Source organism: Copidosoma floridanum, unplaced genomic scaffold, assembly GCF_036245765.1.
Source record: "Copidosoma floridanum isolate Cflo_tuat_1 unplaced genomic scaffold, Cflo_Japanese_pri ptg000007l, whole genome shotgun sequence".
NCBI lineage: Eukaryota > Metazoa > Arthropoda > Insecta > Hymenoptera > Encyrtidae > Copidosoma > Copidosoma floridanum.
Genome location: NW_028321884.1, coordinates 4,577,452 through 4,604,181, shown reverse-complemented (window position 1 = coordinate 4,604,181; position 26,730 = coordinate 4,577,452).

Here is a 26,730-nt window from a genome sequence, read left to right as displayed (position 1 = left end):
ATCTACATAGGTATTAAAGCACATCATATTCTCCTTCGGAGTTCTCGCTTGCATGTACATATTACGACTGCATTTACTTGGGGAGGATTCTATCTCGCATTTGGAGTGCAAATGACGCGATGTTGCTTTGTATCACCGACAAAATGTTTACCCCTTTGGCGTGTAACGTTGTTTTTCTTTACACTCGAGTCGTTACAAAAGCAATCACTTCTGTTGTTGTTGTTGTTGTTGTTTTTTCTTTCTAATTTTAAAATTAACTCGCTTGATACACGTTGCGTCTTTGACTCATCGCTTAGAGAATTTTATTTATTTCTCGATCGAGTTTACCTCAGGCAAAATCAAACGCACCAACAAAGTATACAAGCTTATAGCACACGACGGCATATAGCGATCGGCCTGCGATCAAATGCACAAAGCCGAGATCCCATATATATATATGTATACCTATACGAGTACGCATCCAAGCATGTACTTATTGACACGCACGTGATATCTCGTTGATCTGTTGCGCACACACGCGTTTATACCATTCATGCACGTATGGGCACACACGAGGTACGTATAGACGCGTCGCAAAACGCGAGTATAATCGCCTATTGCTCGGAGATCGGTACAACAGATTGTGGATTCGGATCGCGAATGACGATTAGAAGAAAAAAAAAAAAAAAAAAAAAACGAGGAAAGCGCACGATTAAACAGATGCTACGAGCGTCCAGCTGCGCTCTGTTTGCACATGCATGGTGTGTATAAAATTATACTAGTTTCGCTAATTGCAAGTACGGCTCTCGCCGCCTAGTTTCCCCTTTTCGATGATCATTTCTATTTGTTTCTTTTCCTCTCGTTCGTCGATGATGTTTGCTGCGACCGTAACGCGTAAGCTTAGGACGCAATCGACAGAGTCGGTGCGCGCGTTTGATGTGCATACGTAAATCGGAGGACTTTTCGAAATTCAATGACAAGATCTGTGATGCGTCGATGGGAGCGCAAGAAAAAACGAAAGGCTGGAATTTCAGGTTGCACGCTCGCGCGAGTTTGATAAATCAATCAATTAGAGCGTCCTCGTGAGCATATAGACAGGGAGGGAGGGGAGAAAGGAGCCTTAAAAGCATCTTGGACGATATCCAGGGACACCTGCGCGCGCCCGAAAAAACCAATGAAGAATATACCTGCCGATAATCCCAGAGGTATAGGCCGGTTCTCCCAACTCCTTTTTTTTTTTTTTTTTTTTTTTTGCTTCCTCCGGCCTGAAATCACCTATACCTGCTGGATTATGCGGTCCAAAAATTTTTGCCTGCCTCTGGACGTGCGAATATTCCTCCGGAAACGTTACACTCGATCAACTCGGTTGATTAAATTTAAGTTAGAAAAATAAATAAGCAAATTCATAATTAATGGACGTTGAAACTGTAATTGCATGGCGATTTCATCGGTGGTGTTTACACCGTATTGTATACTCCGATGCACCGGAGGCTACATTTTCCAAGGATACCTATTATTGCGGCGTTCACCTGCCACACTTGCAGTTCGCAAGCGCCAAACACCATCATCACAATCATAGCCCATGTATGCGGGTATATACCAACAAAACAGAACAAAGCATTCCCCACTTCCGCGTCCATCATCGCTGGATAAAGAAAGAGGATCCATTTCAGGACGAAATTGCGCGCGCACGTTGCGAAAAGCCGTCATTTCCCTCCAACCCATTGGGCAGAGTATCATCCGCGAGCCAAGGAGAATAAGAGGGTGCAAACGCTCCTTCGCCTCTATATAATATTATACGTATACACACGAAGCTGCAGGCTTTCGACTCTTAACCGAGGCGATCAACGCCAGCGCTATAGTTGACCAGGACGAGCAAAGGGATATATAACAGGTAGAGCAAAGAGGAGCCCCCCCCCCCCCCCGAGCTAGTGTACGTATACACGTATACGCTGCGGCGCAGAAGAGGAGGATAGAGGAGCGAGAGACGCGAAGAAGAGGAAATAAAAGCCAAAGGAGAATATCGTGCAGCATTTCCTTTTTTTTTTTTTGTTTCCTTTCCCTCCCCGTGCGGGCTGCGGCAAATAATTGGACGCGTCCACGCGTACATGACGCGTATGTGTGTGTGTATGCTCGCGCACGAAGGATTTTCCGCGAGACAGAGAGCCCTTCGTGAAAAATTTTGAGGATAAGGAGCTCGCGTGTGAGTAAACACGAGCGTAGGATGGAAAATAACGAGGCTAGGGATGAGCTGTGTACTTTTCCTTCCTCCTCCCCATCGCTCGGACGCACGGGAGATCCACGTTTTCCAGCTCGTTCGGAGCGAGTCCTTAAGTATAATACGTGGATGGGCGTAAGATATGGAGCAAAACCAACCGAGTTTAAGACGATGACGAGTCGCGAATTTTCTCGTTGAACAAATGATCGTACCCACACGCGATGCGTGTTGTATTCGCGGGATAAGCGAGGAAGGGACCGGTATCTGTATAATATTATACTTGAGGACACAGGAGTAAGGGAAAAGGGACAAGCTTTGTTCGCTCGAGAGGATATTGTGCTGCACACAGCCTCGGTGGAATGTGTGGTCGGAGGAGGTGGAGGGCTTAAACGACGGGCTCACGCGCGAGCGACCAAAGGGAGAGAAAGGGCTCTCGGAACGTTCTTCTGCCTGCTTGCGTATGTATTTCCTTCAGCGGGGAGAGGTAAGAATGGCGCTAAATAATTTTCTCCGGGGATTTCGCCGCACGGAACTGAGAAACGCTCGAGCAAGTGATTTGCGACGGCATACATGGGACGATGTACTTGTGTTGTTGTTTTTTTCCGTAGGACAAGAGCTTTTGCATGGTTTGCCTCTGGAGTGGATCGCTGGGTAAGGGAAAACAGCTACTACTTTGGCTACCTCGTTTTGTCTCTTACACCGCGGACGCAGTGTACATAGGCTATCAAGCTTTTCACCAAAGACAATGCCCAACTTGAGAGATGGTTTTTTCTGTCGATTTACGAAAACTGATCTTACTCCGACGCGAGGATCGTCGCGACGTGTGGTAAAATTACACAACCTTTTTGTTTTTTACCACACGTCCATCACGAGCTCACAATGGACAATGGAATAATCTTGGGGCTGGTCAAAAGCCGAGGAATATAAGTCGGTCGGGTGTCTGCCGATCCGAGAAAAAAAATTTTACTGCCAGAGGGACGCGTTTTGCGAGCCAGGACGAAGGAGCTCGGCGTCTTTTAAGAAAGAAATGGACTGTGTATTATGGAGTGCGAGGAGGTGCAAGAAGGAGGAAGGAGAGAGAGAGAGAGGCCAATGTAAGAATGGACGAAGGGAAAAAGGGTACAAGGTGAAGGAGAAGAGGAGGAGGAGGGCAGCAGACAGGATATGGAGGGAACCGAGTGTCGTAGTAGAGTCCTCCTTTTCTCTTTTTTTTTTCTTTTTTTTTTTACTGCTCATTGTTGTGTGGGGGCGAGCCGACGGGGATGCGTGAGTATATGTGTATATATATATACCTGCCGGATGAAAATTCGCGAGGGAGCGCCGGTGCGGGAGTATTTCCACCGGAAATTGTTATTGCGATTCTGCGGAGCGAAAGAGGGAACGGGGATTGCGCTGCGAGCGAAAGGCGGGCTTCTCTGCGCGTCTTTTTTTTTTCTTTTTTTTTTTTTATTCTTTTCACTGTCAAAACGTTATACCGCTGCTGACCTGTGCTCAACCGACCCCTGTTATATCCGACAATCCGACGGATGAAAAATTTCCACGATGATCCGATGCTGCTACGCGGGAAATTCGCTATTTTAGCGGTAACGATCAACTATCCTGTTCATACCTTTTTTTTTCCATTTTGCACGATGTGTGGTTTGACGTGGTACAACTGTAGAGTTTCATTAGCTTAAAATCGTTTTATACTCGGTCTGTTTCTGATTTCGACCCTGAGCCAATAAAAGAACCTGTTATTGGTACAACAGTTCCTTTGTTATGTAAGGAAAGTCAGGTATCCTGTATCGACATATCAAGAAACGAAAGAGACGAAAAAATGTCCTAGTGGCAACTAAGCACATAGTCGTGAAACCAACAAAGCTCCTTTTCCTGAAATTCCATCAATTTATTAATCAATCACGAGTGTGGTCACAACGAAATTTCAGGAAAAAAAAAAAAAAAACCAAAGTCAGTGCCTTCTTTTTCCCAATCCAAACCAGCGCACGAGAACTGCTCGCAACTATACTTTATATACCCAAACGCAAGAATGAGCATCAACGCAATAGGAGAAGTGCGCAACAGCATCAGGATGCGTTGCAAGAAATGCTTGGAAAAAAAAAAAAAAAAAAAAAAACTCGGAGGATCACGAGTATATAATGTATATTTGTATTTGCACATATATACATACATTGTATTGCGAGGACTACGGGAGGAAGGAAAAGCCAGCCCAAGCATACAATAACAATAATAAAAACGACAATATAGGGACAGAGATGGAAGCAACGAGGAAAGATTTATCGCTCCCCCTATACACTACCCTCCGCGAGATTTCGCTCGCGCGCGTATATAGTATATATATGCACGTGCACCATTACCAGTTCCCTCTCTGCTTGCTCGCTCGCTCGCGAAAAACAAGCTCGCTCATCCTCTTGCTCTCACTCGCGATAGTGTGTGTTTCTATTTCTATTTCTTCCGCCAGTGCGCAGCTGCAGCTTCTTTGTTCCCTCGGGGATATGGTCATTGTTAGTCAGGCGCGGCATTAAAATCACTTGCACGGCTGCAAGAAGAGAGGGACGGAATGAGGGGCGCTCGGGATACTTGCGTCACGTTGTTTTAAAAACACTTTGCCGGTCACTCGTGTGTCCTCCATCCCTGAAAAGCCGGATCTTTGGCCTATGGATCGTAGGAAACTTTGATAAAAAGGGGGTGATTCAGTTTTTTTTTTTTTTTTTTTTTTTTTTTTTTGTTGATAGTTTATCAAACGAACGAACACCGTGTCATTTCGAATGCCATCGTCTCATCATTCACACTTCGCGGTCTTTCTCTGCTATATTACATTATATCCACTGCCGAGAGGAGTGTGTGCTACTCTCAAAGGCTCTCTTTCTCTGGTCGCGATATACATCACGGCCGCGCGGCGTTTAATCTTGTCAGAGGCAGCAGTCGCCGAGTCAGGCTCCTCCTGCAGTAAGTATATTGCATATAATATATATACATGCACACTCGTAAGTATATATATATATATATAAGAACGAAGGGGTGTCGGTGCGGCCTCCCTTCCACGGTGGTCGCGACGGAATTGCCCTTCCTCTTTCATTCTATATTTCACGTATACCAATACCTAAGTATATATATATATATACATATCTCTCGAGCGAGCGAGCAAATGTTGTGCACACACGCCTCTATATTCTTCCCTCATTTTTTTTCCCATTCGACTCGGCTGACTATTTTTTATCGTTGGATACTGTGCACCAAATGCCACGTCAGATGTCGGATGCACCTTTGCCGAGAGAGAAACTCATAGCTCACAATGTATATGTTATACCTTCTGTTCGATAACGCGAAGGGAGAGTCGAGTTTTTTTTTTTTTTCTTTTTATTATTCTCGCCTGCCGGGAGAGTTTTTTTACGTTAGAAAATATAAATGATTTACATGAAAATCCTCGCAAACAACATGCGATACCGTTTAAGGGGGGGGGAGGGGGAAATAAGGACTTTTCGTAAAAAAAACTCCCTCTTTGACTTGACGAGCTTTCGAAACCTCCAAGCTCCAGATGTTCAATTGGATTTCGAGGACACCCACCCCTTATCCCCGTACACTCGACATCGAAGTGGCAAAATATTCAAATGTTTCGGAAAAAAAAAAAAAAAAGAAAAGAAAATTATACACGCAAACCATTGAAAATTCCTTCCCGTCACTCGAACAACTCTCCACTCGTAGCTTTGTAACCTCGCTGTCTTTGGTGCATCTACCCTTCGTGTAAATATATATACACGACTGACTGCGCATTATGTGCAAGTATACACCTTCGCGGAATTCCGCGGCAAAGGTCGAGTGGTGGTTTGTTGCGCCCAAGATCCGCAGCCGAGATTGCAAGCAGCTTGTAGGTACGTGCGTTAAGTGCAGTCTCTCAACGATCAAGTTTATAATGGGAGGGGGAGAGAGAGAGAGATGGAAATCTCCCGGCTGGAGAGGCTTCTTCTTCTTCAGTGCCCTTAACTTCCTTTCCGCTCGTTTTATCTGCGATGTAGCTGCGAGATAAGCGCCAAAGAGCGGCAGAGCGTGTGTGTACTTACTTGGGTTTTCGCGCTGCGCACTGCACGTCATATTGGAAGGATTTTTTTTTTTTTTTTTTTTTTTTTTCGCAAGTATAAACGTAAGCGACGTGTATTGCAAAAAATAACATTTGGAACGATATTTTCATGTAAGAATTCGACAAGCACGTACATGGCAAAGTGCAGCGACACCGATGTACCGATTTTTTTTTTTCCCGAGTTTACTTCAATTGGTGCAGAAATGTTTTATACCAAACATGCCGAAACTCGCCGTCCCCGTTTATTTGTGAAAAAAACATGACCTCGATTATTTTGCAAAAAAGCTGAAAAATATAAAGTTCCTGCAGTAGGAAAATCCTGAGGGACGCGATCGACAAACCCACAGGGTTGATGTATCGCGAAAAAGTCCAAAAACTAATTTACGTTCCACCACACGCTCGAAAGACCAAAATTTGCTTTCTCTCTCTCTCTCTCTCTCTGTATGACGCTTACGTACATTACACCACGACAAAGCCCCGAGGCGAAAAAGTTCCCTCCTCGCCACCGCTCACCTGATATACACACGTGCGCGGAAAAGTTCAACCCCGACGGGTCGATTATTCAGAAATCACATCAAAGCCAAAAGGGCTCGCTCTTATACAAGACCTTGCAGAGCCACGGGCTCTACAACGAAACGTGCACGCCTCGAGAAAAGTCGAGTCCGCCGCGCAGCTATAATATTATACAAAAGTGGCCCTCCCGTGAAAGAGCAACCGGTGGTCTTACGTGCTGCAAGTACAGTCGGCTTGGCTCTGTGTGTGCTCGCCCGCAAAGTGCCACTCGATCCCGACGACGCTTCTGCTGCTGCGACCTTTTACCGCTGCTTCGTTTATACCCTGTACTCATTGTAACCGCGAGAAGCTCAAATGCCTTTGCTTTGCCGTTGATGCGAGGGTTATACACGCGAGTGAATTATCCCTTTTCCATGGATAATTATGCGCTCTCGAAGCTTACATTTTTTTTTTTTTCGGCTTTATTTCAATTAGCTTGCCGTAAGCTCTCGTTGGAAATCGCACAGTTTTCGAAACCACGTGCGTGCATGGCGGTAAATGCGACCGCAATTATTATGTTTCCACAAACCACGGCATCATCTCTCTATTTATCCAATATCCACGCGTCTCTCATTTACCCTCCGCATCCGCGGAACTATAAGCAATGAGCCATCCCCCAACAACTGACCGACTTTACGAGCTATGTGTGTGTGTGATCGTGGGTCAACATTTTGACGGGCGAGCATTTTCGGCCACGTATGGTCATTTACACGGACAACCTTTCCAATGATAAACCTTTGGCTCAACCTTTGGTGTCAAAGTAAATGACATTGTATGATTCCTATGAAAGTTGAAAGTTGATAGTGTTGCGGCGTGAATTTTTAAATGAAAAATGAACAAACGAAGCGATCACGGGATACAGCACTGGAAAATAAGAGGCTGCTAACGGGGGTCCCTAATAGGATGGAAGACGGGGAGGTTAAATCTTCTTTTTTATAATGGGAAGCCGACTACATCTGGGTTGAAAAAAAAAAAGGAGGGAAAGGATGGCCATTTAGCGGGTGCATATATATACTGTGGAAAGACCGGAGAAGCCGTTGCCGTTGGCGCTGCGGAAATGAGAATACGAGGCGCAGGAGGGCGATATAGGGTCGTTTTGCACGCTGGTAATCGCGTTGGCGATAATTATGTCAGTGACCCGATTAAGCACGGGAAGAAGTTTTATTTTGCTATCGACTAAAATACTTACACGCGGTTAATACCGAGCCTCGGCCCAAATGAATACAGTGTCAATGGCGATAAAAAAATACTACCGACATTTTATTGATGGTAAAAAAAAAAAACAAACAAACGGACGTCACGCGTTTTGCAAAAAATAAGAAAACAAAACAATGAACGCGCTAACGATCGCCGGGAGGATCTTTCAAGAGGACAGCTGTCGCTTATCACGGCGTATACACACCAACACAGCACCGCGCCCACCGATGGTGTCATTCAACTCGGTGACTGGGCGTATTTTTTTTTTTTTTCTATCATTACGTCCCAACCAGCCGGCAGATCGATCGGCCGGCTTACTTTATTGTGCAGGAAGCTATCGCGGCCTGTTTCGTTAATGTCTCGAAAACGCCGGGGGTTTCGTACCGTACGATTTCGAAAAAAAAAAAAAAAAAAAAAAAAAAAAAAAAAAACTAATAGGGCGGAAAAACGTCGACGTTTCCTTCAGCTGTCCTTTTCACTTTTTCCTCCACGCCCCTCGTTTATTTTTTCTCGTGAAAGAGCTAGAGTACTTTGTGCATGGAAACAAAGTGTTCCCGTCGAATATACCCGGGACAACTTTCTACTGTCAATTAAACACAATTTATCAATCCAAAGGCAACAAGTTGGATGTATACACTTACGCATCGATCCCCTCGTCAAACTAGTAAACCCGACAACGTTACGTCATTCAACGAGTCACAATATCACCAAAGAATTGCACGTACGCGTGCTTATAGCCCGCGAGAATTGCAGAAAATCAATTACTTATCGAGGATGTCTTCGTTGGTTTACTACCCACCGAGTGAAACCGCTGGTGGGATCCTCGGCAGTAAATCCGAGCGTAAAGTGTCCGGCGTCGTTCAAATTAAATTAAAAGAGATCGACGGCACGTGAGACGAGCTTCGCGTGACTCGCACGTGTGGCCCCCTCCGGACGATTGGTGCTCGCAGTCTTGATTCTTTTGGTGGTAAATTAGCGGGTGTCTATATTTCGAGTGTATTTACTATGCCTATTTTTGTTTCTTTTCATGAATAGTTAGTCCAAAGGACCGTGTGAAAGTCAATGGAAACTAGTTGGCCGAAACTCGTTGATGCGGCGCATCTTGGCTAAAAACAAGTCCGAACGAGCGGGTAAAAATACAAAAACGGGGGGGGGGACCGTTGAACCATCATACAGACGGCAACGAGCGAAAGAAAGAGTCGCGTCGCCCAACAGGTTTTCCCTTTCGCTCGCAACAGCTCCGAGCGAAGGAGAAAAAAAAAAGGGGGGCCCGTTCAACTTTCGTTCGGAGCGGCTGATGTCATAAATACCTGAATAAGTGTGTGTTTGTGCGGCGTAACCTGAAATACCGCCCGCCGGAGCGCCTCCAAAGAGTCGCACGGCTTCCCTTTTTCCCCACGCGTTACATTAGTACACTCGTTCGGCGCCGATGGAGCGAGATGAGATCGACGCCCCGGGCGGGAGCTGTTACCTTTCGTGGCCTTCCATAGCGAAAACTACGATGACTTGCTGATTTTTCGGCGCTCCACGCGTTCATTCATTTGTACGTAGAATATGTGAAATTCGGAAAATTAAAAGAAAAATTTATAACTCGAAGCCTCAAGTTAATGATATCACCTGATTTAGGTGTATTGCAGGTGAATTTTACACCTATTTGGATGTATACACGCTCGAGGTAGTTTAATTAATGCTCCAACTATTTCACAATGATCATGCACGAATATTAGAATTCCGGGGTTCACGAAATTAGTCTATACTCCTCCAGTGTACAATTGAGGTAAACGATTATTACCCTATTGCGTTGTTCACGTTGAATGTGACCTATACTGGTGCTCTGACGTCCGAAATCCATCCATCATGGGTATAGACGATTGACTTTCATTGCCGCGATCGACGCAGTAAGCCACAGTTGTGTAACAGCGTGTCCGAAAAAGGCACCCAAAAAAAAAAAAAAAAAAAAAAAAACCCCAAACTCAACTCACTGGAAAAACACCAGTGCATTCATCCATCATTCGATGCTCACAAACGTGTATAGCTACACCCAAAGCTCGATCCGCTTAATTCAGAGCGACGAAGAATATTCACTCGGGTACACCGATAAATTTCGGTGGCAAACGATTAATATTGCGGACACGATCGATTGTCCTCCGGTATATGCATCGAAAGGGTGGAAAAGAGTCATCTCTTTCCTTCCGATATGATTTTTTTTTTTTTTTTTTTTTTTTTCATTTTCCATCTGCGCGGCGTTTCTCTCGCCGTTACTTCAACTTTGTACCAGCCGAGGTGGCGATTTAACGCTCGAGCGCGAGTGCAGTCGCGGGGTCTCGTTCAAATGTACATCATCCGTTTGTAAAGGGGTCCATTACACGGGCGATCGGCTTCCACCGACACCGCGAGATCATCAGACCCGGTGCGCTCGAGCGGGAGGTTAATGTCGGGATGATGTACATTGCTTTGCCATTGACTCTTTTTTCTTCTATACCTGTACTTCTTTATCTCTTTCGAGGGTGCGTTCGCGAGGTCTTTGTTCGCCTTGTGAACGACTCGCTCACGATGTAGATCGCGCTGGGGAAAACTTGCACGGCAAGTACTTTCAGGTAAAAAAATTACGAAACTCAAATGGGGACTATTTTAAAAAAATTCACTTGTCAACCGAACATAGAAATGAAAAGAGTGTTTTGAGGTTTCTAATACCTACTTACGGTGTTACCTATGACGCAACGAATAATAAAGTACTCATCCCTCTAAATCCCGAAACCATTCAAAATAGTACAAGATGGCGTTAATTATAAAATCACCCAAGAGTTGGAAATACACGATATGTATGTATATAGGGTGTAAATTGAAAGCGCTCCGCTTGGGAAGGTGCTGAGAGACGGAGTCATTAAACATTCGATTGTATAGTAGCTCCGCTCTCCTAATTCCCTGCAGTGCAGGTCTCTTTTGTCCGAGGGACGCAGGTTTTCCAGACGCAAATACCGGCGGGGCGTCGGGCGTTTATACACAAGTCCCCGGTACACTATATATATATATATATATATGCACTTTGAAATCTGACTTGGCTGTAACAACTTGAGGGATATGCATTTTATATAAGTTTACAATGGGAAAGCGAGCCGGCTCGTTCGGTTTGATGTTTCGTTGAATGCCACGGTGATTTTAAGAAATGAGCTCCGCAGGTATACGTACACCGATTGGTTGCTCTTTTGTTTATTTTCGCTTTGTTTTCACTCCCCCCTCCCCCCATTTTTAAGTCTCAAATATCTAAATTCGGTCTCACGGAGTGGTGGAAAAAAGAAAAACAATCGCTTTGGGAAGGGTCCTTCTCGATTCCATTAGGAAAGGACCTGATCCGTTTATCAAGTTGGAGGCAGCAGCATCCGGAAATAAATCCCAGCGATTACATATAAACGGCAAATTCACGCGCGAAACGGGATAGGCAGAGTGAGTGAGAAAGAGCCCTCCTCCACCCTCTCACAGGCGAGGAAAAGCGCATGAAAAAAAAAAAAAAAAAAAAAAAAAAAAAAAAAAAAAAAAAAAAAATTCAAAGCCAAGAGGATTAGGTGTATACACGGGCCCCAAAGCTTTTCGTCCGTCCCCTCGCACACTGTACAAACAGTCTAGTACATACAAGTGCGAGCTGTGTGTGTGTGCACATTTGCATTCTCTACTCCTGAAACGGTATAATTAGAGGAGCCGGCTGCCGACAGGCGCGCCTGATTGGTCTATTGTTTACTTGCTCTCTCTCTCTCTCTCTGTGGCTCCGATTGAGTCCTTATACCTGTGGGTGCTCGGGGTACATGTCTAATACCTTCCGACCCACGTCTAGCGCACACGTACACGTGGACCGTCTATACCCATCCCTTCCTGAACCGTCGGGCCGAGTTACTTGTGCTGTTTCTATACGTGTCTGTTACGTGACGTGTGCTGCCAAGGATTGCGATTTCCAAGGCTGTCGTCGTCGCTCCCTGTTGACGATTTCGCAATTGACACTTCACGCGTTCTGTACTCCTTGGTTTGGAAAATCCGGAGGTTTTAACTTCCTTGCATCACGAATAGGGAAGGATAAAGAAAGAATACCATTCGCACAGAAAAAAGACCCAGAACCCTAAGATGGAAATTTTTTTTTTTACATGTACTTTTTTTTGTGGATCATCCCTCGCTACGATAAATTTTTCGGAAAGAGCAAATAAATCCGAAACGATTTCGAAGAGATCGACGAAACACTTGCGTAATCCGTACAGGCAGCGCAGTTTGTATGCAAAAGCGCTCGAGAGAAACACGTCTCGGAGAGTTGACGTAATAAACGGTAACGCACACGTATTGCCACGCGAGCCGAAACAAAAGGTATTTATTAATAACTCGTTAATTATTCACTCGTCTTTCGACACGCGCGCCTTACAAAATGTACATTAGGTGTATATGCGACGCCACGAAGAGGCTTGTCTTTGATACGTGTATCGGCCTCATTGTACCATTCCCTGCGCTACACTTCCAAGAAGTTAATTGTCGAAAGACATCGCGGAGCTGCGCGCAGAGATGCAACGAGAAAATTCCGTTCTTGTATGCATTAAAAAGTATTCTCGACATGATAAATCTCTCCGCTTACGTACACCTGGAACGTGAATGATTGATCGAACTGTGTATACCAAAACCTCTGTTGCAAACGGAGAAACAACTTTGAATCCTTTAAGTGTAACGTACGATATTTTAGCTGGTTAACTTTTAATCAATGGAAACATTTGTGTAAAAAACTCAATCGACTAAACACGCGTTACCACGATAAAACGATACACGTAACTTTGCGCGTATAATTATACGATTTAACGATCGACACGAGCGCTAGTTCGAGTGTTATTACTGTGTACGTAATGTAATGTGCATCTTTAACGCGGACGCGAGTTTATAATCACCGCACGCTCGTATTTTATGGACTCTCGGTAAATTTCGCGTGGCATATCGTTAAATGTCTTTGAAACGAAAACTCGAGATTATCCCTCATGTACTTGAGTTCACAGCAAAATTAAACGCGCGAGTGATTTTTTTTTTTATATGTAATTCACACGCGTAACGAAACGACAAAGAAGCGGTGAGGGGTATAAAAAAAAAAAAAAAAAAAAAAAAAAAAAAAAAAAAAAAAAAAAAAAAGAATTGAATTATTCAGTGATTCGTCAGCCTCAAATACCGGGAGAACTCGTATAAACGCGAGGCTCTCCTCCGCAGACTCGTAAATCCCGCCGATCGCTCTGGAACCGTAAAATGGCCCGTCGGCCCCGGGCGCGATTCCGCGGCCACTGGACATCGCCCCTTCCTCTCTTCACCGACCGTACGGGAATTCACGGGCACCGCAGGTGACGACTAGCGCCTCGTGATTTACGCACCGATTATTTATCACGCCGGGCTCCGACGGAAAGGGGCTTTTGTCTAGTCCGTGATTCCAAGGAATGGGGCCCCTCCAAAAAAAAAAAAAAAAAAATATAGAAAGCGAGTTCTTCTTCTTGCGCAATCGCAATTAGAAAATTAAACCGACTTGCGTGACCTTTTTCGCTCCGTGGATTATTGGCTAACGACAAACCTACCGCAAAAAGCCATAGCTTTCTATTACACCGTGCAAATAATAGAAATAGGATGGACAAAATCGAGGAGTTGAGAGGGCTCTCGTGGAGTGCTCCTTCCTTCTCTGATTTACCATCGAGGACGAGGACTTTTTACTCGCACAGTAGCGAAGCAAGTCTCTTGGCTCCGGGCAATTAAATCCGGGCTGCAGGGACTCGACTCGGGAAAAAGAAAGGGGAGGAGCTTCCGCGCTCCAGCAACCAGAGATGGTACGGATGTGTCCGCTGGCGCGCGGAAGGAGCGACCGGGAAGTCGCGCACTTTTCTCGGGTTTAAGCGCGAAAACGATGGCCTCCCTCCCTCACTATCCGCGTGTATGCACGGTGCCTTTTATCGTGCCCTCCTTTTTTTCCCTTCCTTCCTCCTCTACCTTTTTTTACGACGAGGACCACCTGTTCCAACGAACCAAACGCTCGAGAGGGCTTCTTTTTCTTCCTTTCACACATATATTTGTGGCCACTGTTGCGCGACTCACCCGTGAGTTACTTTTCGTAACGGGTTCCAAGCTTACGGCCATTTTCGGGAATTTCGTTCGAGTGGCTTTGTCGATGTTATTGGGTGGACAAGAAAAAAAAGCTGAGCACCACGTTTGAGCTCAGCCACCGAAGTTGCGTTAAAAATTTAATCGGTTGAGCCAGTCGATTTTTTTTACCATACATATGCACGAGCCAATTAAGGTGTATATCTAACTCTTTATTGTACTCTCGCAAATCCCCGACAAATTGGAGCAATAAAACAATCGGCTGTCGATTCCCCTCCCACATAATTCCATCCCAAGCTCCTCCGTCGCTACACATATAGGTATATGTATACTCCCCGTTACTTTTCTTCGACTCCTCCGAATCCTCTCTCTGATCTGGACTCGTAAGTCAACGTTGATTTCCAAAAGAATGGCCATTTTTCGTAACTCGACGGGTTTTTCTTTTTTTACCCATGTGGAAGTTTCTTTTTTTTTTGTATAGCGCTTCAAATCTCTTTCTCAGATTGAGTAATTCGACGACACGGATAACCGAGACGCCAGTGTACCGCTTGAAAAGATTTCGGTCCCGACCTCGATTCGAGCCGTTTTCTCCAAAACGAACGCGGTACCACCGATGAAAACGTGTACACATAACATACACCGTTGGGCAAGTCGAAATGGAAATATGATTTGTACTGCCGAAGAAAGAAAGGGAAGGGAAAGTTTGGATGAAAACCCAAGGTGAAAAACAACTTTGAAAAACGGAGCCCAATCCACGGACGGGTGTGCGTTGCACGTGAAAGATGGAAAAAAAAAACGAGGTCGTGTACGCACTTAGTATGATAGGCTTGTGACGTGTACGTATACGTTGTAACACTAAGCGCACGGAAATAAGTGGATCGCGCAAGCGGAAGCTTCCACTGGCTGGTACACCGTGTGTGGGTATACCCACCGCGGTAATCTTATCCGTTGATCGCTGGAACCGAGAGAGAAAGAGGAAACGATAATGATTTCACGTGCGTGTATAAGTCCTCCGTCCCTCTTTTTTTCTTCTCTTTTATTTATTTTTTTTTCTTTCTCGTATCCGTCACGTCTCGCAGTCCTTCTTCCGACTTTGTGATTCATAAGTCTTGGCTATGTCGCCCTGATATTTGGGGTGTCGATGACATTTTTCATCGAGGTAACCTCACGTACACATTATATTTACACGAGACAACAATATAATCCCTACCCATTTCGGTCTCTCTGTATTATGTGTGTTAACAGAGCCGCATTAAACCGACCGATCCCTAATCCACTGCAACGTGATTAACGCGCGTATCATGTGTGAGGGGCTGATGCCGATTGGCAACTTCCCTCCACCACGCGTGACAGGGGCGAAAAAAGAAAAGAATTCACAAATTTGCCCAGCCGACCAGATGCAAAACCCAAAAAAAAAGGGGGGGGAGCTATGGAACAGGGCTGCCTTGTTTCTACATGTACTCCTTTTCGCACACTTCGGGGGTAAGTATTTTTGTCGAGCCAGACGACGAGGGTCTCGACACTGCGGGGAGCACTGCGAGAAAAATAAAGGGGGAGAGGGCAAGGGGTTCAAATATATACAAGGGGGTCGGCTTAAATGGCCCAGCACACGCTCGTTTTGCGGCTGCCTTTCTCGTGCTCGTATTTTAACTTGGCTCGATTTTTTTTTTTTTTTTTGTTCCCCCTCCTTCCAAGGGACGCGACCCGTGTTTTTCTTCGCAGCCCCGGGATTTCGGATTTTATTGCTTTTATTTGTTTATTTATTTCGAGAATCACGGAGATTACGCGGAATTTAACGGCTTTGGGTGCCGTTCGGCTGGATGAAAAACTTTTCCATAAAAAAAAAGAACCAAGTATAGGTACGGAGCGAGCGCCCAGGGCGGCGTTTATTGTTTGTTTTTTCTCTCGGGTAAATCGATTTCCCAACTTGTGGATTATCAACTACATATATATATATATAGCTATTTGGTCAACTTGCGCTGTTTTATAAGCGGTGGTAAAAAGAGGAGGAGAGAGAGGGCGGCTTTGGGGAAGGAGAGGTGGCGGAAAAACTTAAACTTGGCGCTTATGTACTCGCGTCGGGGATAGAGTGCGGTGGAAAATTTTAATTGCCCACGACGACGGGATACCTAAAGTGTCGTGTGCAGGTTTTTTTTTTTTTTTTTTATCAAATGATACATAGGGTGAATTCTAGAATGAAAAATTTGCCCAGGATATTTTAAAACGACACGAAAAAAAACAGAGAGGAATGTTTTTCAGTTTTGTCGTTTCCCAAAAGTTTTAACGACAACGAAAGTTTTGTAAATCCTTGTAACGTTGTACAACTCTTTTTTTTTCAACCGCAACGAGTCGAAACACGTGACGTCATTAAAACACAAACGAGGCTTCATTTAGGGTAAACTTTTTCCTTTCCCACTAGGAATTTGCAAAAAAAAAAAAAAAAAAAAAAAAAAAAGGAAAATTCATTAGTTTGCATTAAAGTTACCTACTCGTAGACGAGGGAAAAATACACTCGAGCAGTGTACAGCAGCGATCAAAGGGCCAAATGAAATTTCAAGCATCTGAAAAAGGAGAGGTTGAAAAACAGAGGCAAGTTTCCAGAGCTCAAAGACCACTCCGCGCAGCTGTCGTTGGCTTTCACGGCCGCGGATCCAAGTGACGCACACGGAGCTTAAAAAACGACGTGGGGCCTGCTGTTACGCGCGTACGGATGAAAAAAAAAAAAAAAAAGCCTCAAGGATGAAAAGGTCTCGGTGGTACGGTGCTTGCATTACCATAAGCGAGAGGGAGCACCGGGGGCTGAGGAGAAAAAGCTTCGGCCGAGGTGCCTCTTTCTCGTTTTAATAAAATACGCCGAGAGTAGGCGGTGGGAGAAACGAGCGGGCAAATTGGTCGAGATACACACGCGTGTGGGTGAGTCGGACGCGAAAAAGCTACTCCCCACCGCCCTTTGCTACGAGAGAGCGGGGGAGGATAAAAAAAAATCACTCGTACTTCTCGCATCGTGCAAACAAAGTAACTGCGTTAATGGTCGGATTTATTCGTGGCTCGTGTAAGGAAAATAAAGTACACGATAATGATATGTATACCTCGAGAATCCCGTCTATTAGACTTACGTCTTTTTAATGAGCATTTAATATTCTCCAGAAGCCACCCCAGTGACGTGGATTTACTCAGGGGATGTGACCTGTACACAGCTAACATTACAGATAATCAACTGAGCTATCTTGCTCTTGAAAGAATTGCCAGAAACTAAGGTACATTAATCGTGAATTGGATTATTGACATTGATTTATGGTTGATCCAATAGCTCACTACCCTTTCGATGCCAAAAAACGTTGGTATTGACCAAAAAAAAGAAATATTTACCCTTTGCCAAGTCTGGAGCTCTTGGAAGGAAAGAAAAAGAAAAATCCCTGGTAAAGACGAAGCGGTGCAGGCGCGATCGTACGTACAACGGCGCACGTATAATTTTTCAACGAGCAATTCAGCTCAAATTGGCGCGATGAAAAACCAAGGAGTTATGCAAATGGGCGTTAAATCGTTCAACTATACCGAGTAATTTCCCTGAGACGAAAGGTCAAAATAAAATATACCCGTGAAAAGCTCCGCATAAAGTACAACCAGCTCGTAAATCGTTAAATTATTTTCGAGTGACCATATGTTGTGGGTATACACGCGTAAATACCAAACAATACCGTAAAGGACACCTTTTGGCTCGATAGGTGTATATTGTGATATACATGTAAACAAAAAGGAGGCTTCGAGCCAACAGCTGCGCCGTCTGTTGCTCCGAAGGTGATGCAGAAGGAAGAAAGAAAGCCAACGAGTCAGCTGTTTTCCGGCCCTGCGTATACATATCTGTTTCGACGCTTCGCGATCTCTGTCGGTTGCTACATGCATGTATATATACCGTCGAGCCGTGAAAGTTTCGGATGTATATAGTATAGGTATCATGCCCCGTAAGTTGTGTCGTAACGCGCGTCCTGGCGTAATAATGGCCGTTACCTTTTCTCCTTTCCATTTCAATTTTCGCGCTGCTCTCCGTTGGCTCGAGAAATTTACGATCGCTTAAAATTACCCATACATATACATGCATGTATCCTCCCGGTAGCTCGACTCGTGCTCATATACAGTTGCGAAACGTGTCTTTTCAGTCACAGGCGGAAGAGACGAGGTCCCCGTTTGACCCAATTAATTTGTTATTTGAAAATCAAAGGAGAGGATCAAAAAAACTCATGGTCTTTGCAGGAAGTAAATCAGAGGCGGGAAAAAGTATAACACAGAGGTACCCTGCGATGCAGTACACGCGAATTTTGTTGCTGGTATTATTTGCTTTTTTGTAGCCCGAGATTCTTGGCTTTTTCTTATTACCAAAGCTTTTATGTATAGTACATTTGAACAACGGGTAATTAAAAACGTTTTGTAATAAGTGATTTACGTAATAATTCGCGTGCAAGCGAGGAAGGCGCATCGCTCGTTGCTTGTTGGCAAAAAAAAAGGAGAAACAGTTTATGATCTTCATTGCCGATGTTGAGAAATAATTGGGGATTGGCCAATTTGTACGGTTAAAATTTTTGTAGTAATTTCAAGGGGCTTGCTCGAGAAAAAAAATTTTGGAATCTTACTTGTACTCGGGATATCGAGTAGCAACGTTTATTAAATCATTAAAAATGATATTTTCGAGGAGTTTACAAAATTTTGTGCAATACATCCCGTTTTCACTGTTAAACATTGAGATTTTTTTGGTGAAATACCAAACGTTATTACCAGTGGATAAATTTTTTCATCCCCAACAGAATTGTCACGCTGCAATAGTAAAATTGAAGACCCCACCAGCTGATATTTATAATAATAATGTGCCCAAAGTACCTACGTACTGGTTAGAGTTTTTCACGAGAAAATATAATTAATTAGGACCGTTACGAAAGAGAGAAAATGGAAAAGGAACGCAAAGCTTAATTTGATTGAAATGTACCTTCGTGTATGAAAGCAAGCGAGCAAACGCCGGAATCGCAAAAAGTTGACTCCAATCCACTCTCGGAGACGACCAAAGCAATGGGCAACCAAAAAAAAAAAAAAAAAGTCCCAGACGAATTTTCTTTGGTATACAAGTACACGAATAGTTGGTACACCTACGCAAAAAGCTGGGGAACGCTTTCTGGTCCAAAGAACGAGCAAGAGGGTTACGGACCGCTGGAGAGGAACTCTGGGGTCTTTTCGAGCGCGACAGAGAAAAGGGGAGCGTAAAAAGTGAGCGTCAAAATTGTACCCTTTTCCTTTGGGCCGATTCTCTTTTCGTCGTCAGGGTTTCAATAAACAACATACCTCTGGGGGATGGTTGTTGAAATCAAAAAAATTGAACTGTATATAAATGATACTCCGCGCGTCCAGTAAGTACACTTTATTAATTTGTTGTCCTGTTGGTAACATCGAGATTACTTCATGTCCTTGAATCACGAAATAAACTCGGGAAAAGGCTAGTTTAGTGGAACGCACTTGGAAGGAATAATCCTTTAATTTGTCGAGATGTGAAATAAGAGATATGCTGGCCTAATCAGGTTACCAAAAGTCAAGCCACTCCAGTTTCATGGTCCAGAGCGGAAGATGGAGCTTACGTTTCACGTCACGGCCATTAGGTAAAACTTGTAAAATTCACTTCCAAAAAATCGTGTAAAATAGTTATACTCGCGATAGGAGAAAAATAAAATTGTTAAAAAAAGGAAACATGGAACACACCAAACTATAGATAACAATCGTATGGCCATGACCAAAAATGCATCAATCGACCACCAAACTTTTCCAAGCTACGCAATCGTAAAAAAATCAATTGGTAAGCAGCGACCAAACCGTTCGATTGCACAATCTCAAAAAGCATCCAATGCGTGATTTACCTGTATAAAAAAAAAAAAAAAGAAAAAAATAACACCATCAATCCTCGTCTTTCCTCCTTCCCGCTTTAGCATACAGAGAAAAACCCACAATGAGATCCAAAAAAGTCTCGAATAATCGATCTAGGTTTATCCCTGAAAAGCCGGTGCGGTGCACATAGGATGCCCAGCTCAAGTCCACCTTTCTCATTTCACACGTCGACGAAGCTACGGGGCATTCACGCCGCCGGCAGGTCCAAATTAACGAAACTAAATAACCTCTCGTGTGTATATACACGGGGTGGGGAGGCCAGCCGAGCGAGGAATGCGCCAGAAGGCCATTTCAAGAGAGGAGTGACGGAGGAGGGGACGGGAGCAAAAGGGCCACCCGGCAACTGCGGAGAGAAGGAGGACGAAATTGAGAACCCCTGCGGCCCATTGTGTCTGGACTGACTGGACTATATGTATATACACATATATACGAACCACGTTCCCTTGTGTCTCGTGTGGATGTATAATATTATGCCGTATACGCTGCGCCGAGGGGAGAAACGCTCTCCGCCTTTTCAGCGGTGTGTGTGTGTGTGTATATATGCATGCCCAATGTGTATGCAGCGCGAGGATGGATGTAGAGCCCGCGAAAACGTGAATGGAGTTGGGGTGCCTCGTAACTCGCGTGGGTGGCTTTTTTTGAGGAAAAAGCCAAAGGAGAGCACCGAGATCGATAAGATTTTTCCATCACGTACAACCTGGACAACCAAAACAGTTACGCTGCTTTGGGCAGGTTTGGATTTTGTTTTCGTTATTTTTATACAAAGTACTCGAAAGTGCATAAATTTTATCGCATTTTATCGCCCGAGCCGTTGTAACGGCACACTCTTTCCACCTCAAACTTCTTATTTCCACTTGTCGAATCTTCACTCGTTACAACCTTTTCCACCCGCCCTAGAAAAGAAAGAGGTGTTTGCTTTCGTTTCGACTTTTCTGAAAAGCTTTTTTTCAAACATGTTTGACTTTAAGGAAGAATGCGAGGAAACCTCGTTAAAACGGAGGGGGGGAAGAAAGACCGAAAGACTTAAACACCCGAAAACAATAGTATACACAACGTGTAATGTAATCACTTCACCTGCCCCTGGTTTTTCCGGCCTCTGTATTTATTCGGGGCAACGGACCACACGACGCAAAGCGCTACTAAATTTGGAGGGGAAAAAAAAAAAAAAAAAAAAAACAAAGGGAAAGGTAAACAGCATAATAAACTTTCGTGTGTGTGCCGCCCATCTACGCATCCGCTCCAATGCACGCGTATAGGTACCGTTCTCAGGTGTTCCTCCCCTCGTTCGTTCTGTGTACTGCACATACAACGTTTTGGTCACTCCCATGATGTGGGCACGTATACGTGTGCCGTTGACTTTCGACTCTTGCCTCGTTGGCTGGAACCGAACTTTGTTTCCTCAAACAAAACGAACGAGGGTACTCTCGAAGCTACGTGGAATTTCGCGGCAACTCCACCCTTGCCGCAATACGAAAAAATAAAAGAGAAGAAACAAATGTAAAAAAAATGTCATCCAAAACTATGGAGTAGTGGAAACGTTCCGAAACGCATGAGCGCGTACACTCTGGCATAAGACATTAATAAATTTACCTTGGGCTCGTATGATACACGTGCATCGATAAGTATATCACGGATATGAAAATCACGATAAAAAATAAAACACATACTTATATATATATATTGCACGAGACACCATTTGAAACTATAACAAAAGAGCAAGATCCGGTGTTTCGACCGCGATAATCCAAAAGCGTCGGCTAATCATCATAATTACGGGTCGAAAAAGCACGTTCTCTCTCTTTCACCTTCTCCGTCGTGCCTCTCAACAAGGAAAAAAAAAAAAAAAGAAAGACGTAGAAGAAAGAGAGAACCGAAACGAGTCGATCCGGCTTTTCAAAGGCAGGTATATATATACCCATACACTCGCGCGCGAAGGGAACCCAAAGAGGAAGAGGGAGAAAAAAATTTTTCGACGCCAGCTGCGACTAGCTTCTTTTTTTTCCCCGAGACGTCTCTTTCTCTCCTCCTGTTCCTTCGACTGGGGTGGAATTTTTTTTTTTTTTTCCATCCCAACTTGAGAGCGCAAAGGTATACGCCTATACACCAACATCCCAATGCACCTTCGTACAGCGCTCACTGCAGTCAGGTGTGACTTTTATCACCGAAGCTGGGCGGTAGAGATAAATTTGGGCACAACCTTCGACCAAATATTATATACTTACACCGGGGTTGTACTTGTACTTACGTATATAAATATTGTATCCAACGAGCCCATTTACATGAACGTATAAAGTCAAGCGTGTACTTGATTAGCAGCTCCGTGTATAATGTATCAGTAATCTCGACTACCGAAGTCGGGTAATTTAAAAAAAAAAAAAAAAAACACACACATACGACCCATCGAGACGCAACACATACACACATGGGTATTTTTTTCACGTTAACGATGAGACAAACAAGCTCATCCACCCTCCGGCGAGTCCTCCGAGCCACGTCACCCATCGACGGCAAGCACACGTGTGTCTTTTCCTCCCTACTCGTGTAAATAGACTGATTAAGTTTGGTAAACATTGCACGGCCACGGACGTCTGTCGGATTATTTGAACAGCCAAGTTAGACGACTCCCAACATATATATACAAGGGGCCGGTGTTTATATACGACGATTGTTGCGCGTTGATTAGAGTTTTTCCATGTATACACGGGGAAAATCGATACTTCGGACTTGTGTCGGTGGTACGTGGCTGTATCATGTGGCGAGTGATGATTAACGTCACTTGGAATGTCATTGCAGGTACATCATGGGTAATGGAACGGAAGGGGGGTGGGGGGTAAGTTTGTTACCGGGGAAAATTGCATTTTTCTCTTTTGTATGCACATCGGTAAATTTGCATGCCATTAGATCCGGATTTTTTCAATTTCTTATCTCTTTTTTGGCGTGAGGAGGGATTGTTTGCATTTGCTGCCTCCCCAAGAAAGAGAGGGAGAGCAAAAATAACGGTGGGTATATTATGGGAGGGCAAGCGTTTATCGGGACGCGTCTGCGATTATATTTGCGGTGAATATTTTTACCTCCTCTCCTCGGGATGAAATTCAATTTACTTCGAATTCACGAGAAAAGCCGCTGTAAAACGCACGACCCCCCCGAGACGTACAAGGGGGAGCGTCGCAAATAAAAAAAAAGGTGATCCCGCGCGAGGATTTTCGAGGCTTTCCTGGAACACGACCGCGATTAATCGCACGCGAGTCGCGCTTTTCTTTTACTCGCTTTGTCTTTCTGACTTGGCCTTTTTTCCCCCTCCACTTCAGAGTCAAGGGAAAGCGGATTGCAACGCGATGAATTTTCAGGACCGAGTTACGTACTTTTTTTTTTTCATCCGTCCACATGTACATGCACGTTTACAATATACACCTAGCTGTGGGATGCTCGAGGAATGGAGGAAATTCTTGTAATTGCGGCGCTTTGTTGCCGAGGAATCGCGTTTGCGGGTCATACTTTGTAAAGAAACTCGGGAACAATGACGGCGCGCATCGACGATTTTTCGTAGGTATACTACTTGCTCCCCCGGTGAAGTAAAAATTTTTCGCGCGCAACTATAGCTGATTGAATTCTCGTGGTATACGATGTAACGTCACCTTTGGAGGCCAAACAAATACAGGTGCAATCGAGCGAAGAAAAAATAAAAGGCACAAGCAGCAATTTCCCTTTGAAGGTAATAAAGGTGAAAACGAAAGCTCCTACGGCCTCTTTTTTCCGTTCCCGTCAATTTGACGAGAGCAAAAGTCCCGCGGTAATGACACGGGCGCGCACACGTTGTATGTACCAAGTCGCTCATTAAAGGGGAAAAAACAAATGGAGCGACAAAACACTCGCGTGTGCTCGCGCGTCACCGACACAAAGTCTTTTTTTTTTTTTTCCGTACGTGTTTACCGAGATTCTTCAAAATTACATTGTACCGCTCCGTGGCAAAGCTGCCGTCAGAGGCACGTCTAAGGTTCAGGGTTGAGGCAATTAGCTGCAATGTCGAAGGTAAGTATTGTTCGTCGAGCAATTTTCAAAAGACAATATTAATGCCGTTGAAGTGCTCCTACGTACAATACGGAGCAAATGTGGAATAAATTACAAACGTGGGACTGGCTCGTTATAAGAATTATACTAGAGCACGTAATTTATACGCGTAGCGTGGAACTTTGTCCTTTGGCTCCTGTCGTGTTCCACGCGCGTTTTCAGATTTTCAGCCTTGTGCTTTTGCTCGTTAATTTCCAAACTACGTCTCCCTCCTGTTTTTATTCACTTTTTTTTTTCTACTTGTGTGTTTCGCACAGAAAGAGGTGAAATTTCAAAGCTTATAAAATTTGCTTTTCCACGAGAAAGGAGAACGTTTAATAATCATCGTCGCTCGCAAAAAAACGCGAATGTATTTATTATCTACGTTTACAAAGGCAGAGCTTTATTCGTCTCTAATTTTTGGGATAAACGAACCATCTCAACGACGTAAATCTCCGTGAATGTAACATGTAATTAAAATAACACCGACATTTGTTTTCAGCTCAAACATGTCCGTGAGAAATTGGAATTTACAAATTTGAAATGAGCTTGGAAGTTTTAATTTCATTATTACCAGGAAGAGGACAATTTTTTTAGCACATTTCTGTGCCAGTCACTGGTTGGAGCAATAATTACAGCACAAACGGATGCTCGTTATCGACATGAGGGACGAGCCAAACATACAATACAAACACAGTTTATTCAGCGGTTAACGATGTTGAATAAAAATTTGGAAAAGCTCGGGAGTGAGGGGTAGGAAAAAAAAAAATAAAGCTCCTTACGCAAGCTTTGGCTCGACTTGGGCTGAACGAGCTTCGATGATAATGTCATTGCGTACGAGTTTGTCGTTGGTTTTAGGATGAAATACGTTAATTTTGATTCAGCGAGACCAAAAGATGTGGGTCAGCTGTTCAAGTAAACGTTAATGTGATTCGCTACGTTGTGAGAGGCAGCTCTCTGTTGATGACGAGGTTCGAGATTTCGCGCGGAAGATTAGAGGCTCCGTTTCCTCGTGATCCACGGACACGCCTCGATGATGACTGTATCGAATAAACCTCTACCCTGAAATGTTGAAAGCTATTTTCCCATCCGCATCTCGTATGGACTTGACTAAAATAACATGTGGTAACAAATACATCCCAATGAATTTGCTGGGTTACTGAAATGGACATCATCGTTTTTGCGAATTTACTCAACAATGTCGTGTATTGATAGGTGTAACTCTGGTATGATAGCTTTGCTCCGACAAACATGATGAATTAAATGAGCAACGATGAGCAGTCAAGGTATATAATACTCGAAACGGCGACTTACTGCACTGAAAGTGCAAACAAAACAAAAATAAATAAATAAAGCCAAAAAGTGGAAAAAGAATTAATGGACGAATAAATTGCAGCAAATTATAAAAAAAAAAAAGCTTTAAGTTTCAGAAAAAGAAGAGAAAGTATTTGCGTGATGGAGAAAAAAAAAAAAGAATGGCAAGACTGACGGGTAAAAGTCTGCCAGGGGAAGCTAAAAATGAAGTTGCGAGAAGGAAAAAGTCTCTGCCAGAAGGAATTTTCGTAGGGAAATGATACGACAAGAAAAACCGAGTGAAGCGCGGAAAAAAAGGTGAGTTGAGATTAGCAAAAAGGAAGAGACAGGTAAAAATAAGATACAAAAAGTTGCAGGTGGAGGGCACGCTGTGGAAATGGAATGAAAAAACAAATAATAGAACTGCACCCTCGTACAGCCAGGATTTGAAGTACCCACGGAAAAAAAAGAGGAAGTGAACACATACACGCGCACACACACTTTGGAGCTTCTGATAGAGGAGCGTTTGGAGATCAAGATATGGTTACCCCCGGGTTGCATCAAGTGTTGAAAATGAAAAGCTGATTATCCAATCCTATTTTAAAAGACGAAAGGTGTACAGAAAAATCTGGACAAATACTAAATATAATGATAAAAGAAACTCTGCTGGGGATTCTTTTGCATCGCGTATAAAAAAACTTGAAAGCCCAACAAACTGTCTCGACAACTTTTCGAGCAAAATCCAAGGCACCTCTCGACTGTCAATTAAAGGCACGAGCGCCCCGGTCGATTAGCGGACAAAGATAAAAACTTTGCTTACATTTAATTTTTTTTTTTTTTTTTTTCCCCTTCACTTTACCCCCCGAGAACTCCCGTCGATGTATATACATACGCCCGAGACCCCCCAAGGGGATGTTCGCCAATTATTTGTTGCAATTTCGTTCGCACCCTTTGCCCGCGCTCCGACCCTCACTTTATAATCGAAATCATCCCTTTGGAAAGTCTGCGGCTCCCCGACCCTCCTCCGTCCGACCGAAGCGCACTTCAACTCCCCCCCCCCGACCCGCCGACGATTATTTCCTCTTTTTCTTCTCTTCGTTTTGCTTCGAAGAAAAGCCTCCATATATACATGTATACATTTTGAACGATCGAAACAACTTATTTCCTCGCCAAGATTTTCAGTCGGAGAATCTCCCCGGGGAAAATTAAATCCACCCATTTTCGAATTTTACTCGTCTTCAAGGTGCCCCGGACGACGCGCGCACCAGTTACAAGTATACCTGGTACGTGTGCGAGATCCATCGAGAGAAAGGAAATTCCATGTCGAAGGGAGCAAATTAAAAATCCCCGT